Genomic DNA, 18328 nt, shown 5'->3' on the forward strand with positions numbered 1-18328 from the left:
ACATGTACCATGATGTCTGACTTTTCCCCCTCCCCATGAAGGACACCCTGCAGTCGTTCAGTGACATCCCTGACCCTGGCACCAGACACACAAAACACCATCCTGGAGTCATGTCTTTGGCCGCAGAAACGTCTATCTGCTTCCCTGACTAATGAATCCCCCATTACTATTGCTCTTCCTTACCCCTTTACAGTCAAGTCACTTGTGGTGCCGGAAGCTTGGCTCTGATTGCACGCTTCTGAGGTACCAGCAACCCATCAGCTTCCAAAATGGAATACAGATTTGTGAGCGGGACTCCTGCACTACCTGCCTGGGCTGTCTGGTGATCACCCATTTCCTTTTTCCATCTAGTCCCTTGAGATGTGATGTGACTATCTCTCTAAACAAGCTATCCACCTAACTTTCTGGTGCGCCACAGTGACTCCAGCTACTGCTCAAGTTACGAAACCTGGAGCTCCAATTTATCCAGTTGGGAGCATTTTCCACAGATGTGATCATCTAGGACACTGGTAGGGTAAAGACTCCCCACATGTGACAGGTCACACATTCCACTTGGCTGCCCTTACCTGATATGCCTTAAAATAAAAAAATTACACCTTAAGACTAGAACAAATAAGTAATACTTTCCCCAACAAATATGTTTATTTTAGCTTTAGCTATTTAGATAAGACCCTTATATAAGTTACTCACCAACCAATCAGCTTACCTGTGATATCGCTCATGGATTGTTTTCAAACTCAGTCTCAAGCTCCGAACCCCACCACCGCTTTTATCCTCTGTCCCGAAAGCTTGTCTCTCGCAGGTCCGATGCTCTCCAGAAGCCCGAAGGTAGGTCTTCCAGACTCAGCAGTTTATGTGGAGACGAGTTCCAGATTTCCAGCACTGTTATAGTGTATAGTTAGAGTATTACAAATCTTTAAAAAAATTATTTTGAAGGTCACGTTTTATAAACCTCGAGCTGAGTTCAAAGCCATTTCCTAAATGGATTCCGCGGGTCACATGACAGTATCCTTGTGGATTTGGTCTGGAACCCTTCAACGAAAGAGGAGACATCCTCAGATATATACATTTAAAATTCAATGAATGTTGCAAAGAGTGAATAGAGACTTATCAACTTGATGGATTTTCCTCCAAACACAAAGACATTGATAATCCACTCTTGAGGTGTGAACAAGCTTTTTTTAATATATGTTTTATTATTAGTTTTTTGAACAAAGTATATTTACCGTTATGTACACAGAATAAGAAATATATATATATATATAGAGAGAGAGAAGGGCACACACAAACATACCAAAAAAAAAGTAACAATAAAAAATAAAATAACTGGTAGGGTAATGTTCACCAGCTCAACAGCAACAACTCTGTACAACTGGCAAAATTATTTACAACACATAAGTAGGCAAATGTTTGTGGGGGGAGTGGATGGAGACTGGGGAGGTGGATATACATTTGGATGCCGGAGAAACAATTACAGAGGGCAATACTCAAATGGGTCTGGTGTTGTCACTTGCTTCTCCCTGACGGATCTCGTTGCCGTTGTCGTCTCACGCTCACCTCCGCTTCAGCCGTTCTTCCCGTCTTTCGCCTGTATTCTCCCTGTTCTCTGTTCCTGTTGATGTCAAGTTTGTTATCGTATCCCATGCCCTCCTTCCGGCTATCATTTCCCTGCCTCCCCCCCCCCCCCCAATTCGCCTCTATTGTTCCCTGTCTCTTCCCTCTCCTCCCCCACCTTCTGCACCCTCCTGTGGTTCGCCTCTTTCCTCTTAGGTTTAGCTGCCCCCCCCCCCCCCTTCCACTTCTGCCCCCTACCCCCATCCTGTGGTTCACCTTTCTTTCCTCTTAGGTTTAGCTGTTTACCCCCCCCCCCCCTCTTCCGGTCTATCTCTCCCTCTCTTTCCCCTGATTCTTGGCTACCTGGCTATTCTTCTGCTCGTTTGTTGACCACAAACAGGTCCCAGAACAATTGGGTGAATGGCTCCCACGTTCTGTGGAAGCCGTCGTCTGACCCTCGGATGGCGAATTTGATTTTCTCCATTTGGAAAGATTCTGATAGGTCGGACAGCCAGTCTGCAGCTTTGGGCGGTGCTGCTGACCGCCAGCCGAACAGGATTCTACGGCGGAGGAGTAAACAAGCTCAACCCTTGATCACCACAGGACGTAAGGAGACTTCAGATAACTGGAGTGGAATTCCTATTGCCTTACATAGAAAGTGACTGGGCTTTCTTGTATAGGTCACATGATAATGGTGGCAACCTCGCCTTATCTACAAGAAGCATTGAAAAGGGCAGGAAAAGGCAGATCCACGGAGAACCATCATGAAGAAGCTGCAACTCCAGGGAGAGACCGAGTGAGGAATCTAAGAAAAATCCTGGTCTGCTATAAAGTAACTCGGCAACTAAACATGCCACGCCAGCAGAGCAGAGGTAAGGAACCTTCCCTCCGTCCCATGAATCTGATTCCATCTAACTAAACCTGGGCAATTTGACAGTGGGAGCCATCACAACTGCAGAGACAACTCCACAACCTCAAAAACTTAACTTCAGACAATACAACACCTCGACTTCAAAACCTCTCAAAACTGATCCAATTTTTATGAGTATTTTTATCAGCATCTGTAATTAATCTTTGTGTATATGGGAGTGATATCATTTTTTCTGGAGTCACTTCCAGAGCAAGAGTGTCAAAATAAACTAATCTCTACTTTTCAAGTTAAAAGACTGCTGGGTTATTGTGAATTGACTTTCTCACTCCCAGAGTAAGTAATGCACTCTCACAAACAAATAAATTGTTCATGGTAACTTTGGGGAAACACATGTTAAAGCATTTGAATCATCATAGAATTTACAGTGCAGAAGGAGGCCATTCGGCCTATCGAGTCTGCACCGGCTCTTGGAGAAGAGCACCCTATCCAAGGTCAACACCTCCACACCCTATCCCCATAACCCAGCAACCCCACCCAACACTAAGGGCAATTTTGGACATTAAGGGCAATTTATCATGGCCAATCCACCTAACCTACACATCTTTGGACTGTGTTGCTTCTGTCTGTAGTATTCTGAGGTGTGTGTGTGTGTTAGTAAAATGAGCCAGCTCTCAGGAGTGGGTATGGGTAGCTGAGTTGGCTGGGCAGCTTGTTCATGATGCGAGGCCAGCAGCGCGGGTTCAATTCCTGTACCGGCAAAGGCCCTGCCTTCTCAACCTTGCCTGAGGAGTGGTGATCCTCAGATTAAATCACCAGCAGTCAGCTCTTCCCCCACAAAGGGGAAAGCAGGCTATGGTCATCTGGGACTAGGGCGACTTTATAAATCTATACAGAAAAGTGATGAAGTAGCAGACAAATATCAACCCCAATATTGAGCCTACATCAAACTCTCAATCAACCAAAATAACAAAACATTTCCAAGAACGTGAAATGAGTTTTGGAAGTGTGAAAGGTGAACATATCACACTGTTATTACATCGAGGTATGATGGGCTGAGGGAACTTAGGTTGGTAGAGACTCACCCCCACTCCCTCACCATATTCAGATAGTGATGTGAATTATAGATAGATCCTCTTCAGCAGATGGGTGTTTGACCAATGGGTAATGTTTGTACTCTCCTGTCTGCAGGGACTACTACCCCGAGTAAGTTTGACGAACAATCATCCTCCATTGGCTCTTTCAACCTAACGATATACAGTCCACAGCAAAGCAAAACTGCTATTGCCTTCTGTGAGCAAGTACCAAGATAACTGAAACCAAAGAAACTTTAACCCAACTCTTGGAATTATCAATTATGAATTATTATTTTTTAAATTCATTTACGGGATGTGGGCATCATTGATTAGACCAGCAGTTATTGCCCATCCCTAGTTGGCCTCCAGATATTGAAAACACCAGTGAGCTTATTGACGGAATTCAGAAACATTTTGGACTTTAGTCAAGTGAAATCAGCTGCCCAATAGAGCAGTGAGGAGGAGTTTGTTGTGAAAAGTACAATGATTATAAATAATCAATTACACAGAAACATGGAGCAAAGATGATGATAAATTTCCAGGAAATGGTGGCTTACATTTTACAAACTGCACAATACAATATAGATAGATGTGAAACTTGTCAAACCTCCAGTGCTGTTTGTGACCTCTGTGTCTGCTTTAACAATTCAGTGATTCTGTGAAATCACCTGGATATGCCAATGAGGATCAAACTTCACACTTCAAGTGGTGGAGCAGTAAACCTTGACACAGTTTACAAACACTGGAACAGAGGGAAAAACTGAAAGTGGGATAGGATTATCCCGGAAACATCTGTGTGGTCGAAGGTGCGGCTCTACGATCAGGCTCATAAGCCACGCAAGGCTCACAGAACCTATGACCAGTAACACGGAGTCTCTTAGGTGGATAATCATGCTCATTAGTGAGTGATCTGCAAAGAAGGCCGGTCAGTCTGACTTCATTGATGGAGAAATGACTGGAATCAATTCTGAGGGATGGGGTAAACTGTCAGTTAGAAAGGGGCGGATTGATCAGAAATAGGCAGCATGGTTTTGTTGGGGAAAATCGTGCCTTAATAGAAGTTTTTAGGAAGTAACACGGAGGATTGATGAGGGTAGTGTAGTGGATGGTGACTATGTGGGTTTTATTAAGGTATTTGACAAGGTCCCATATGGCAGACCGGTCAGAACAGTGAAACCCCATGGGAATACAGGGGAGGGTGATGAATTGGATCCAAAATTGGCTCAGTGACAGGAAACAAAGGTTAATGGTCAATGGATGTTTTTGTGAATGGAAGGTCGTTCCCAGCAGTGTTCCTCGGGGCTCAGTGATGGGCCCTTGCTATTTGTTGTATATATCAACGATTTAGATTTAAATGTGGGTGGCATGATTGGGAAATTTGCAGGTGACAGAAAAATTGGCCGTGCAGTTGATAGTGGCGAGAATAGCCGTCGACTCCAGAATGAGATCAATGGTTTAGTTGAGTGGGCGAGAAGTAGCAAATGGAATTTCATCTGGAGAACTGTGAGGCATTTGGGGAGGGCAAACAAAGCAAGGGAATACTCAATAAACAGGAAGCTATTGAGTGGGGCTGAGGAAGACCTTGGAGTGCACGTCCACAGATCCGTGAAGGTGAAAAGACAGATGGACAAGGTGGTGAAGGAAGTTTATGGAGGTTTTTCTTTATTGGGCAAGTTACTGAATAAAACAGCAGGGATATAATGATGGAACTGTATAAAACACTGGTTAGGGCATAGCTGGAGCTTTTTGTACAATACTGGTCACCGCATTACAGGAAGGGCATAATTGCTCTGGAGACAGTACAGAGGAGATTTACAAGAATGTTGCCAGGGCTTGAAAATTGCAGCCATGACGAGAGATTGGATAGACAAGGGTTGTTTTCCTTAGAACAGAGGAGGCTAAGGGCCGAGACAGGGTAGACAGGAAACACTTGTTTCCCCTAGCTGAGGGATCAATTACCAGGAATCAGATTAAGATTATGGGTAGAAGGATTAGAGGGGACATGAGGAAAAACGTTTTCGCCCAGATGGGATAGGTGACTGGAATTCACTGCCCAAGTTGATGATTGCGGCTCCAATGATTTAAAAATAAAGTGCTGTAACCTTCAAGGCTACGGACTAGGTTCTGGAAAGTGGGATTAAAATGAGCGATTGGTTTCTTTTATTTTCCCTCTTCTTTTGGCTGGCGCAGACATGATGGGCTGAATGGCCTCTCTCTGCACCAGAATTTTACTGTACTTATACAGAAACGATTCTTCACCATTTCCAATAATGAGAGAGGTTTGAGACAGACAGTGTTTCGGAAGTTCAACTCTTCTGTATGAGCACTGGAGGGTAAACAACACAGGGAACTCTCAATGTAAGGGAAGCAGGCTCCAAGTCCATGTGGAGATGTTGGTGTTTGGTGAGAGAGGTTGGTGAACCAATCCTGGTACATGTCAGACTGGAAGGGTTTGTCTCTCGTGTGGGGTCACTGATGTTCCAGGAGGTCTGACAATTGTGTTAAGGTTTATTATAGCACCCACACTGAATTTCTCTTCTGTGTGAATATATTAATGGACCAGAAGATACACAGACTGTGATAAAGCCTCGTCACACAGCTCACACTGGAATGGTTTCTCTCCATTTCCCTGTTGCAATAGGTTCGAAGAGGTCAGAAATAAATTCTGGTAAATCTCACACTTGAAGAAATACTTCACTTCTCTGATGGATCAGAAAGTTTGATGCATTTGTGAAGATTTTGCTACATACTTCACACTCGAATGATTTCTCCCCAGTGCGAATCCTCTGGTGCCTCAGGAGCTCAAAGGAGTGAAGGAAAGACGTGCTACAAATATCACACCTGAATAGTTTCTTCCTTGTGTGAATCCTCTGGTGTCACGGAGGCTTGAAGACCTCACAAAAGCTTTATCGCAAATCTCACACTTGTAGGGTTTCTCCTGTTGTGTGGATCCTCTAATGGGCCAAGAGAGTCGATGACTGAAGGTTTTGTCACACATCTCATATTTGAACACTTTCTCCACCCTTGTGCATTCACTGGTGTGCATGGAGATATACCTGTGGAAATGATTTGTTGCACAAATTGCACATGAATGTTTTTTCTCCTGTGAGAATGCATTGGTGCTTGTGGAGGGATAATGACTGCGAGAATGATTTGTCGCACATCTGACATCTGAATAATTTCTATCCTGTGTGAATGCGATGGTGGACACGGAGTTGCGATGAATTTGAGAATGATTTGTTGCATAACTTGCACGTCAATTGCTTCCCCCCTGCGTGTATACGTTGGTGTGTGAGGAGGTTTGGTAACTGCGAGAATGGTTTGTTACATACCTTGCACATGAAAGGTTTCTCCCCTGTGTGAATACGTTGGTGTGTGCGGAGGTGCGTTGAATTTGAGAATGATTTGTCACACACTTCACAGGTGAATGGTTTCTCCCCTGTGTGTGTGCGCTGGTGTATGCGAAGGTGCGAAGACTGTGAGAATGATTTATCACAAAACTCGCAGGTAAATGGTTTTTCTCCTGTGTGAGTACGTTGATGCGTGCGAAGATTTGATGAGCATGAGAATGATTTGTCACACACCTCGCACATGAATGGTTTCTCCCCTGTGTGAATGCGTTGGTGTTCACGGAGATTGGATGAGCTTGAGAATGATTTGGTGCACACCTCGCACGTGAATGGTTTCTCCCCAGTGTGAACACGCCAATGTGTCAGCAGGTCTGATGATTGTGAAAAGTCCTTGTGACACTCCTCACACTTAAACAGTTTCTCCCCAGTGTGGTTGCATTGATGATTCATGAGCATCCATGACTGAACGAAGACTTGAGTGCATACTTCACATTTGAAAGGTTTCTCCTCCATATAGCAGGGCTTGTGTGACACACGACTCAACAAATACACTCTGAGTGTTAGGAGATCTTATGAGCTTGTACTGTCCACCCCACACACACCACACTTGAACAGCCCCTCAGCTGTAGGAATGAGTGTGTGGTTCATGAGATTCAATGAATGACAGAAGCTCTCACAACACTTGGAGCCCACTCATACTTCTTCCCAGTCTCACTGGGAATGATCGGCCACAACCAAACCTTTGGAAAGGTTGGTTCTGATGGAAGGTTCCACACCACTGACCAGTTTCAGATCTGATGATATATCAAAGCTCCCCGAAAAAGACCAACTTCCAGATGACGGTTTCACTGCCCAACCTTCTCTGTGTTGAGCAATGCTGTGAAGGGACTGGATGTCTTCCCACAGTTGTGCTGATTCCTTGGCTGATGGTCAGGATCTACCTGTAGTGTCTATCCTCTCTGTATTCTCTGGTGTAGTATGGTGCAGTACTTCTGTAAAACAGGAAAAGGAAACATGGTTTTCTCCAACTCTTTCTCTTCCTTTGCTGAAGGGGCTGACTCCTCAGTTAGAGACTGTTCCACAGTGAGTGTCAGTCTGCTATTCCCTTGTGTGGGGGATCAGATACAAGTCCTTTCTTTTTCCTCACTTGACTGTCACACACCCTCTGTTTCCATCCGGGACACTGAATAGTAACCAGGGAAAACATTGCACTCACTCCGACTGCACATCCCAAATTCAGCTTTCATTTGGAAAAACTATCAAATTCAAGCCAAGGCTTTCGGGAAAGGCGAAGGCCTTCAGGTAAAATTCCTTCAGGTAAAATCTTTAAAGGAGAGATTGAAAGACATTTCAATAAATGTGTCTCTGCCCCTCCCAGATAATTACACCTCACCTTCTCGTATTCAGCAATGACCCATCAACAAAACTCAGCCTGTAAATCAGAAGGGAAATGCTTCCAATAAACACTCAATATCCAACACACAGCCAATCAAACAGCTCAGCACAAAGCACCGAGTAAACAGGTCTCTGAGCTGGATCTTCTCACACAGCATAAGGGGCATTTCCACACCTGGTTGCCCACAGGATAGTCAGACTGCCTGAACATTAGTGTGGATATTGGGCAATGTAATTCTTCTAAATTCTGCTCCTTCACTCACCATCTCCTGACTTGGTTTGGAGTCCCTACAGGAAGTGAAGCAGCTGTGGTAGAGGAAGAGGAGAGAATGGGCAGAGTGGGTGGGCTCTCTGATTGACGTCTCTCACAGACAATCCAAATATTTCTGCAGGAACAAGAGTTTCCTGAAGTTTTGGAAACTGACCGGGGAAACGGAGGCGACTTTGAGCAGCAGATTAGGTGGGGATTTAAACTTGTCATTGTCCCATCTGAATAAAACCTCACTTATTGCAGCTGCTGTCTCAGTTCCCCTGGTAAATGTCTGACAGAGATTTCTAGTGTGGGAACAGCATTCTTCATCCTCGGAGGCTTTCAAACTGACAACATCAGTGTGGGATGTGTAGCCTCGGATGTGTTTGACAGCAGATCAGACGAGGAAGACCATCCAAGGCAGCGATGACTGTGTGGTGGCGGGATCAGAACATACACAGGAGAGAATAACAAATTTACTCTCTGACTGCCTGAGAGACTGTGACCTGGAGATTGACCCTGTTCCTGTGGGAGTGACTGATTTGTAAATTGTCTCTGTTCCTGGGCACATTATTTGATCCCTCATTCCTCGGCAGATCACTCTACTGACCTCTCGTCCCTCGCTTGTTATCACACCCTGCAATTGATCTCTCACTCTGCACCTTACCTCCTGCCTCACCCAATGTCTCTTTCCAGGATTTGGGACTTGTTATGATACCCTGGACAAGTGCACAGTCAATTCCAGCCCCACTCGTCCTGGAGAGACAACACAAGTAAATAAACCAATAATTCTTATAAAAATACCCAAAGTATTTGGCCCTTGGCAGCCCAATAAATACAGTCACCAGGTTTGTATGTTTAAATACAATTGCTGTTTATAACAAGAACTATATTGGAAAAATGCAGTAAATACAACTGGTTAACTATCGCCTAACCCCTGACTTCCACTTTAACTTCCCCATCCTCTACCCACACACACAAGACAGACAAACACGGGGGAGGGGGGTGGGAGGTGAAAAATAATAAGGATGAAGGTCAAAAGACCTTCGCTTAAGATGGTGGTTCTTTCGCACACTTTGTTCACAGCACCCTCACTGATTAAAGTATCTGGTTTACAGCCGGTAATGATCTTCTTTGTCGAGTCATTCAGGGTCCCCTCAGGTTAGAAAATACAGACTTCTCAGGCAGCAGGCTTTCTGGAGAAACACCTTATTTCTCATCAAACTGGGCCTTCAGCTCGAAGTTTGTATTCAGGCTTATATTTTCCTGGAGAGAGAGTTGGTCAGTTCTGCTTTCGCCTTTTAGTAGAGAGAGTTGGTCAGTTGAAACCTGCCTGCATATAGATCCAACCAGGCTCTCTGCCAGTTCAGCAATTCTGGAGAAGACCGGAGAGGTGAGGATAGCAGATCCTTCCCTTGGCTGCCTAAACCAAAACTGAAACTCAACTCAACTCTGGAGCTCTGAAAAACATCCAGATTAGATCCAATCACCACCTGTTACCGGGCAGAGCACAGCCTTTTGGACCAATTGTTGGCCACTAGCCAAATCAACCAAAGCGAGTTACAGTCAATCTCTGTCATTGATGCTGGTCAGTCTACAGCTCCAGTTTAAACAAGCACGGTGATCTCTCCTACTGCTGAAATCTTCTGCTTGAATTAAAGGCACAGGCCACTTGCCTTAAAGATCATGTCCATTAACCATTCATGAATCAAAAATGCAACAGCAAAATAAACAAAGAGGAAATAAGGGAATAAACAGGAAGGACCCTAGCAGAGGTGACAACACATTCAAGGACTTTGGAGAGGAAAGGGAGGTTGGAACAGTAGCTGGCAAAGACAGAGGGGTCACGGGTTCTTTTTGAGGAGAGAGATGATCACAGCAGATTTCAAGAAGAGAATCGTGAATTATGTCGGCTAACAAGGGAATCAGGAGGGGAAGTTGGGTGATCAGCAGTTCAGTGAGATTTGGGTCGAGGAAGGAGGACAAGATGAGCACAGAGAAGACATGGGGTGTGATTCTCTGATTCTGGGGCTAAGTGTTGATGCTGTCGTAAATGCAGCAGCGTTTTACGCCGGCGTCATCTGGCCCCTAGGAGCAGCGATCCTGTGCCGCACACCGGGCCAGCACGGCACTGGAGAGCCTCACGCTGCTCCAACTGCCAATACAGGCATCAGAACAAGCGCCGCGGGTCTGCACATGCACGCTACGACCGGCCCGAGTTCACACATGCGCATGGGTTGCCTTCTCCGCGCCGGCCCCGAAGCAACATGGCAGAGACCTACAGGGGCCCGGCACGGAGGAACTTAGGCCCCCACCAGGATAAGCCCGGCCGCCAATCGATAGACCCCGATCGTGGGCCAGGTCACCGTGGAGGCCCCCACCCTGGGTCGGATCCCTCCTCCTCCCCCATCAGGCCACCCCCCACAACCTGAACGCCGAGGTCCCGCCGGGTCGAACCATACGAGAACGGTGCCGGCGGGACTTGGCCTTACTCGGCGGGCACTCGTCCCATCACGGCGGCGAATTGCTGGGGCGGCCGCGTAGAGCCGCCCTGACTGGCGCGGGGTCGGAGAATCCCGCCCATAGAGGGAGATAGGAAAGAAACGAGGGAAAGGTGTGAGTTCAGGGCTCGAGCAGGGGGAGCATTAATGGAAGTTTGTCCAGGTGGGCTAGTGGAAGGGAAGGAAGTGGCAGAGGCAGCTGATGGGATTGTCGTAATCTTATTTCCCTGAGCAGAGAGGTCAATAGCCAGGGAGCAGAGATTTAAAGTAATTGTTGAAAGGATTAGAGGGGAATTGAGGAGTAATTTTCTCACCCAGAGGGTGGTGAGGGTCTGGAACTCACTGTCGGAAAGGGCAATAGAGGCAGAAACTCATCACATTTTTAAAAAGCACTGGCGTAGGAACTTGAAGGAATTATGTCTCCACATTTAAAATGGGGATGGAATAACTTCTCCACATTGACACTGTCCCATCAAACACTCACAGAGAAGATACAACACGGGTTAGATATAGAGTCAAGCTCCGTCTAAACTGTCCCTGGAGTGTGGGATTAACTTGGGTCACTCACACACCCGGATCAGGATCAAGTCTCATCTGCCTCAGTCACTCAGATGCTCCTGTGTTACTGACATTAATGTCATTGGATGCCTTGTTTGGGTGCAGGAGTCAGGCACAAAGAGAGTCCTCCAGATACAGCGCATCTAGTGGTGGGATGATGCTCTGCAGACCGGTATCACTGAAGAATCCCAGGGATTCTCAGACGGTCGATGGTTGTTCTGGAATGTGTCTGTAGTTTAGTCAGTGGGATTTAGGATGTTTGGGTTTTTTGCTCGATGTGGAGATGCTCTATCAGCACTGAGTCTGTAGGTTGTTCCTCACTCCTGGAATCTACCCACTTTTCTCCATCTGTTTCACTTTACCACCTTTCACAGCTTTAGGAACCCAGGCACAAAGACAACACTGACACTTGCAGCTCAAACTAGTTACCACTTTAAATCAAATCAAACTTTCAGGCTGCCAGTTTACTGGGGGGGGGGGGGGGGGGAAGCATTCTGTACACAGCTTTGGGACCCCTTAGAAACTGAATCTAATGCAACAGAAATAATAAGTTATTGTCGGTCGTGGCTTAGTTAGCACTCTCGGCTCTAAGTCAGAATTCACTCCAGGGACTTAAGCACTGAAGCTTTGTTGTTTGTGGGAGCAGATGATTTGTGAAATCAGAGATTCAAAACCTAATGGAAGCACTTTCTTGATTATGTAGTGTACAGGATCATCAGAGATTGTGAAAGTTGATAGATCAATGCAAGTCTTTCTTTCTTAAGGAAATGTTCTGCTTCCCATGAACCAGCAATAATAACCCCATTGAAGGAGTCACAGCCCACAGTGACATTGACCAATATATTGTGTACAGGGCTCTTACTGTAGGCTCCTGAGTGTTTCAGTGACTAGGAACTCACCAGGTTGATAGAACAGGACGTTTGGGTTAAGCTAAACAAATGTATTGTGAATTCCAACACTAAATAGAAGATTAATAAAACACCAAACTTCAAATCGACGAAAATAACAAAGCATTTGTAAATGATTCAAAATCTTTCCCAGAACATGAAATGAATCTTGGAAAAGTATAAGATGAACATATCACACCGTTATTACATCGAGCTATGATGGGCTGAGAGAACTCAGGTCTGTAGAGACTGACCCCCACTCCCTCACCATACTCAGGATAGTAGTCCTCCCAGACAGGAGAGTACAAACATTGTCCATGGTATTAGTCAAACACCGGTCACCTGAAGAGGATCTGTCTATAATTCACATCACCAACTAAAGCAGGGTCTGATTAATACCCACTCCTGAGAGCTGGCTCACTTTATCAGCACAGGGGCAGAGCATTAAAACTAGAGCTGGAGATTTCAGGGGTGATGTCAGGAAGTGACAGAAAGGCAGGTAAAGGCCCCTGAGTGCATCTCACTCTCTAACCAGTATTCAGTTCTGAACACTGGTGAAAGTGATGGTTGATCTGGGGAGTGCAACCAGAGCCAAGTCCATGGCAACATAGCTGGTTCAGCTATACAGAGGACACAGAGAGGACAGGGAGAGTAATAGTGAACGGAGATTCGATAGTTAGTGGGACAGAATGGACATTTCTGTGGCTGCAGATATGAGTCTAGGATGATTTGTATTTGTTGTCCATCTGATGTCAGGTCAAGAATGTCGCTGAACGACTTTATGAAATGAAAAATTAAAATCGCTTATTGTCACAAATAGGCTTCAAATGAAGTCACTGTGAAAAGCCCCTAGTCGCCACATTCCGGAGCCTGTTCGGGGAGGCTGGTACGGGAATTGAACCGTGCTGCTGGCCTGCCTTGGTCTGCTTTAAAAGCCAGCGATTTAGCCCTGTGCTAATTTATTATAATAATAATCTTTATTGTCACAAGTAGGCTTACATTAACACTGCAATAAAGTTACTGTGAAAAGCCCCTAGTCGCCACATTCTGGCGCCTGTTCAGGTACACTGAGGGAGAATTCTGAATGTCCAAATTACGTAACAGCACATCTTTCGGGACTTGTGGGAGGACACCAGAGCACCTGGAGAAAACCCACGCAGACACGGGGAGAATGTGCAGACTCCGCATAGATAGTGACCCAAACTGGGAATCGAATCTGGGACACTGGAGCTGTGAAGCAACAGTGCTAACCACTGTGTTACCATGCTTACGCTGGCGGCTATGAGCTGAGCGGTCACACGAAAAGTGGCTCTTTCCTCGGAACCTCTGACTAGACCCACTTACCACACCAAACAGACACCAAAAGTGCACAAACTTCCCCAACTTAGTCCCCATCCAACCGCTTAATCAGCCAGGATGCCGATGATCCAGGAATCAGCCCAGAAAAACAGCAAAAGCAGAGAGAGGAACCACTCGACCCCTGAACAGGGAGACCCATGTGATGGCCAAGAACCAATCATGGCTGACCCTATGGGACCACCAATGCTGACCCAGGCGATGATGGAGAAGCTGATGGAGTTCACCACAACAGAACTCCAGAGGCACAGGGGGCGATGAAATTTAAAAAATATATATAAATTTAGAGTACCCAATTAATTTTTTCCAATTAATGGGCAAGTTAGCGTGGCCAATCCACCTAACCTGCATATCTTTGAGTTGTGGAGGTCAGACCCACGCAAACACGGGGAGAATGTGCAAACTCCACACAGCTGGTACGTCCAGTCCATTAAGGAACCGTTTCATCCCGGACTCCCCCATTGGGGGCTCTGAGGTGGACAGCCCTTGGTAGAAGGCCTTGAAGGTTTTGTTAATCTTTTCTGTTTCTGTTTCTAATGTGCCTCTGGTATCCCTGATTTGTGCAATTTCTCTGGTGGCTGCCTGCTTTCTCAGCTGGTGTGCCAACAGGCGGCTGGCTTTGTCTCCGTGTTCGCATAGGGTCCCGCATGCCTGGCGGAATTGGTGCACTGCTTTCCTGGTGGAGAGCAGATCAAAGTTCCTTTGTAGCTGTTTCCTCTCCGCCAGGAGCTCTACGGTCGGGGCCTCGGAGTATTTACGGTCTACCTCCAGTATGGAGTCGACCAACTGCTGCCTAGCCACCCTTTCCACCCTATCTCTTTGAGCTTTGAAAGTGATCATTTCCCCTCTTACTACGGCCTTTAGCGCTTCCCAGAATGTGGGGGGTGAGTCCTCCGTGTTTTGGTTGTTCTTCATGTACTCTGCTATGGCCTGTGATATCTTTTTGTTGAAGGCCTTGTCTGCTAGTAGGGCAATGTCCTACCGCTATGTGGGACATTGGGCCTGCCCGTCTCCAGCCTCACGTCCATGTAGTGTGGAGCGTGGTCAGATATCACAAGAGTGGAGTATTCCACTTTGTCTATCCCTGGAAGCACCGTTTTCCCCACCATTGTGCATTGGGGAGAAGAAGGAGAACTCCTTCTCCCCTGGGTGGGTGAACCTCCAGGGGTCCACCGCTCCCAACTGTTCCATAAAGTGACCGAGTTCCCTTGCCATGCTTGACGTTTTCCCCGTTTTGGAGCTTGATCTGTCAGTCGTTGGGTCCTGTACACAGTTGAAGTCCCTCCCCCCATGATTAGTCAGTGCGTCGCTGTGTCGGGAATTTCGGCCATGGTCTTTTTGATGAAGCTCGTGTCGTCCCAGTTGGGCGCGTTCACGTTAACTAGTACTACCGATGCCCCATCCAGGGCCGTGCTGACCATGACATACCGTCCCCCTGGTTCCGTAACCGTCTTCGTCGCCCTAAACATCGTCTTCTTGCCGATCGGTATTGCAACCCTCCTGGCCCTCGTCCCATAGCAGGAATGGTAGGTCTGCCCCACCCAGCCCTTTCTTACCCGCAGTCGGTCCTGCTCTCTCAGGTGTGTCTCTTGGAGGAAGACTATGTCGGCTTTCATATTTCTTAGGTGGGTGAGGAGTCTGGATCTTTTCACTGGGCCGTTCAGTCCCCTTGCATTCCAGGTGACTATCCTGGTGGGGGGCTTCTGTCCCCCCACTCCTGTGGAATTAACCATACTTACCCGGTGGATGCGTCCCTGTCCTCCGGGGTTTCCCTTTGTTAGGGGGCCGTCCAGGATGGCCGCTGTCACTGCTCTTTCCATGCGGTCGGGTCCCACGCACTTAACATCTGAATGGTTTCTCTCCTGTGTAAATACTTTGGTGTCTCAGGTGTCTCATTAACATCACAAAGGTTGAAACACAAACCTCATGTTTGAAGAGGTTTTCCTCTGTGTGGCTTGTCTGATGGCGGAGGAGGCTCCTTGAACCTGTGAAAGCTTTGTCTCACACATCATACTGAACCAGCTCCACCCCATATGAATGTGTTGATGTGCAGAGGTTCAGTAAGTGTGAGATTGATTTGACTGACACCACACATGAGGATTTCTCCCCATGTGAACGTGTTGGTGCATCAGAAAAGCTTTCTCACAAGCCTGAATGGCCCATGGCGGCAAGTAGTTAGCTTTGCGGCCTCAAAGCACCAGAGACCCGGATTCAATTCCGGCCTTGGGTGACAGTGTGGAGTTTGCACTTTCTCCCGGTGTCTGTGTAGGTTTCCTCCGGGTGCTCCCGTTTCCTGTCACAGTCCAAAGGTGTGCAGGTTAGGTGGATTGGCCATGTTAAAAATCAAATTGACCCGTAGGTTAGGTGGAGTTACAGAGATACTGTGGGCAGTAGGCTGAGTTAGGCTGAAAATGATTTGTTGCAAATGCCACAGATGAATGGTTTCTCCCCTGTGTGAGTGCGTTGGTGGTCAAAGAGTGTCAACGCCTGGGAGAATGATTTGCCACAGACCTCACATGTGAATGGCTTCTCCCCTGTATGATTGTATTGGTGTGCGCGGAGGTTAGAAGAATTTGAGAATGATTTGTCACACATTTTGCACGTAAATGACTTCTCCCCTGTGTGACTGCATTGATGCGTATGGAGGTTCCATGTTTTGGTGAAGGATTTGTCACACATGTCACATGTGCATGGTTTCTCCCCAGTATGAATGCGTCGATGGAACACGAGCGTTGAAGAGTTTGCGAAGGCCTGATTGAACACGCCACACTTGAACGGCTTCTCTCCAGTGTGAACATGTTGGAGATTCACAAGCACGGCTTTCTGTGTGAAAGTTCGGTCACACAACTCGCACTAGAACAGTTTCTCTGCTATGTGGCTGCCCTTGTATAAAGGTGGTACAACAGATGCACCTTGTATGTTATGAGATCTAATAAGCTTATGGCACCCTCCACACAGCTTGCATTCAAACAGCTTCTCACATGTAGGACTGAGTCAGTCGTTCATGAGGCTTGATGAATGATTGAAGCTCTCACCACATTTGGAAGTCCACTCACACCTCTTCCCAGCCTCACCCTGACCGATCACCCACAGTCAAACCTTTGAAAATGTTCGTTCTGATGGAAGATCTGACCAATTTCAAATCTGATATGTCAAAGCTCCTCTGACCCGGCTGATTTCCAGATGATGGTTTCACTGCCCAACCTTCTCGGTGTTCAGCAATGCTGAGAAGGTACTGGATATCTTCCCACAATCATGCAGTTGTTCCTTGGATGATGGTCAGGATCTATCTGTGGTGTCTAGCGTCTCTGTATTCTCTGGTGTAGTATAGTGCAATGCTTCAGTAAAACAGGAAAAGGAAACATGATTTTCTCCAACTCCCTCTCCTCCTTTGCTGAAGGGGCTGACTCCTCAGTTCCACAGTGTCAGTCTGCTATTCTCCTGTGTGAAGGATCAGATGCAAGTCTTTATCCTCACTTGACTGTCACATACCCTCTGTTTCCAGCAGGGACAGTGGATAATAAGTAAGTAAAGGAAAGTCGCCATAGTCCCAGATGACAATAGGCTGCTTTCCCCTTTGAGGGGGAGAGCTGTCTGGTGGTGAATTAACCTGAGGATCACCACACCACAGGCGAGGGGGAATGTCAAGAAAGTGGGCCTTCATGAATAACCTCATGAATGAACAGGACCGGACAACGTGGCTACTTTCTTTCCTCCGCCAGACCTCCATCTTCCCAGTCATGAAGAGAATGGAAAAGACAGTCAGGCGGAGTGTAAAGCATGCTATTGGTCCATTTTTAGTTCGCGTTGTGCAGCTGAAGACCAGTTTTACCCTTAGGCAAGTGTGTTTAATATAAAAAAAACTCAGGAGAAATGTTAATTCAATGGAGATTTTGACATTTTCCCCATTTTTTCCAAAATTATTTGAAGAAAACACACTGGGCAGGAAGTGCAGGAAACTAAGGAAAATATTTCTTCAGTGGAGCTGATTGAAGGGTTCTGGTTTATCCTGGGAAATTAGATACACTGCACTCACTCAGACTGCACATCCCAAATTCAGCTCTCAGACACAGCACTGGGCAAAACTATCAAATCCAAGCCCAGGCTTCTGGGAAAGACCCAGACCTTCAGATAAAATCTTTAAAGAAGACATTAAAAGGCATTTCAATAAATGTGATTGTGCCCAGATAATTACACCTCACCTTCTCAATGACCCAGCAACAAAACTCGCTGTGTAAATCCAATAAACATATGCAACACACAGCCAATCAAACAGCTTAGCTCTCTGATTGACGGCTCTCAGAGCCAAGCAGAGATTGATGAAACAGTGGTCCCGCCCATAACAAATATGTCAATCACTCCACAGTTGGGGATTCACATGGATGATCCCAGGAATGGTCGGCCTAACATACGATGAACGTCTGAGGATCCTGTGATTATATTCATTGGAGTTTAGGAGGTTGAGGGGAGATCTAATAGAAACTTACAAGATAATGAATGGCTTAGATAGGGTGGATGTAGGGAAGTTGTTTC

At 46.4% G+C, this 18328-nt stretch overlaps 1 protein-coding gene and 1 pseudogene across 1 annotated transcript in view; both read right to left on the reverse strand.

Moving 5' to 3' along the window:
- Positions 1–8538, reverse strand: part of LOC140390184 (uncharacterized) — a 211190-nt gene extending 202652 nt beyond the window's left edge. Inside the window, exon 1 of the mRNA XM_072475133.1 lies at positions 8507–8538. The gene's annotated coding sequence lies outside the window, so the exon portion shown is untranslated. The remainder of the gene's footprint in view (positions 1–8506) is intronic.
- On the reverse strand, positions 1874–8495 carry LOC140390185 (uncharacterized; annotated as a pseudogene).
- Positions 8539–18328: the final 9790 nt, after the last annotated feature.

This window comes from Scyliorhinus torazame, chromosome 14 (genome assembly GCF_047496885.1).
Source record: "Scyliorhinus torazame isolate Kashiwa2021f chromosome 14, sScyTor2.1, whole genome shotgun sequence".
Taxonomy (NCBI): domain Eukaryota; kingdom Metazoa; phylum Chordata; class Chondrichthyes; order Carcharhiniformes; family Scyliorhinidae; genus Scyliorhinus; species Scyliorhinus torazame.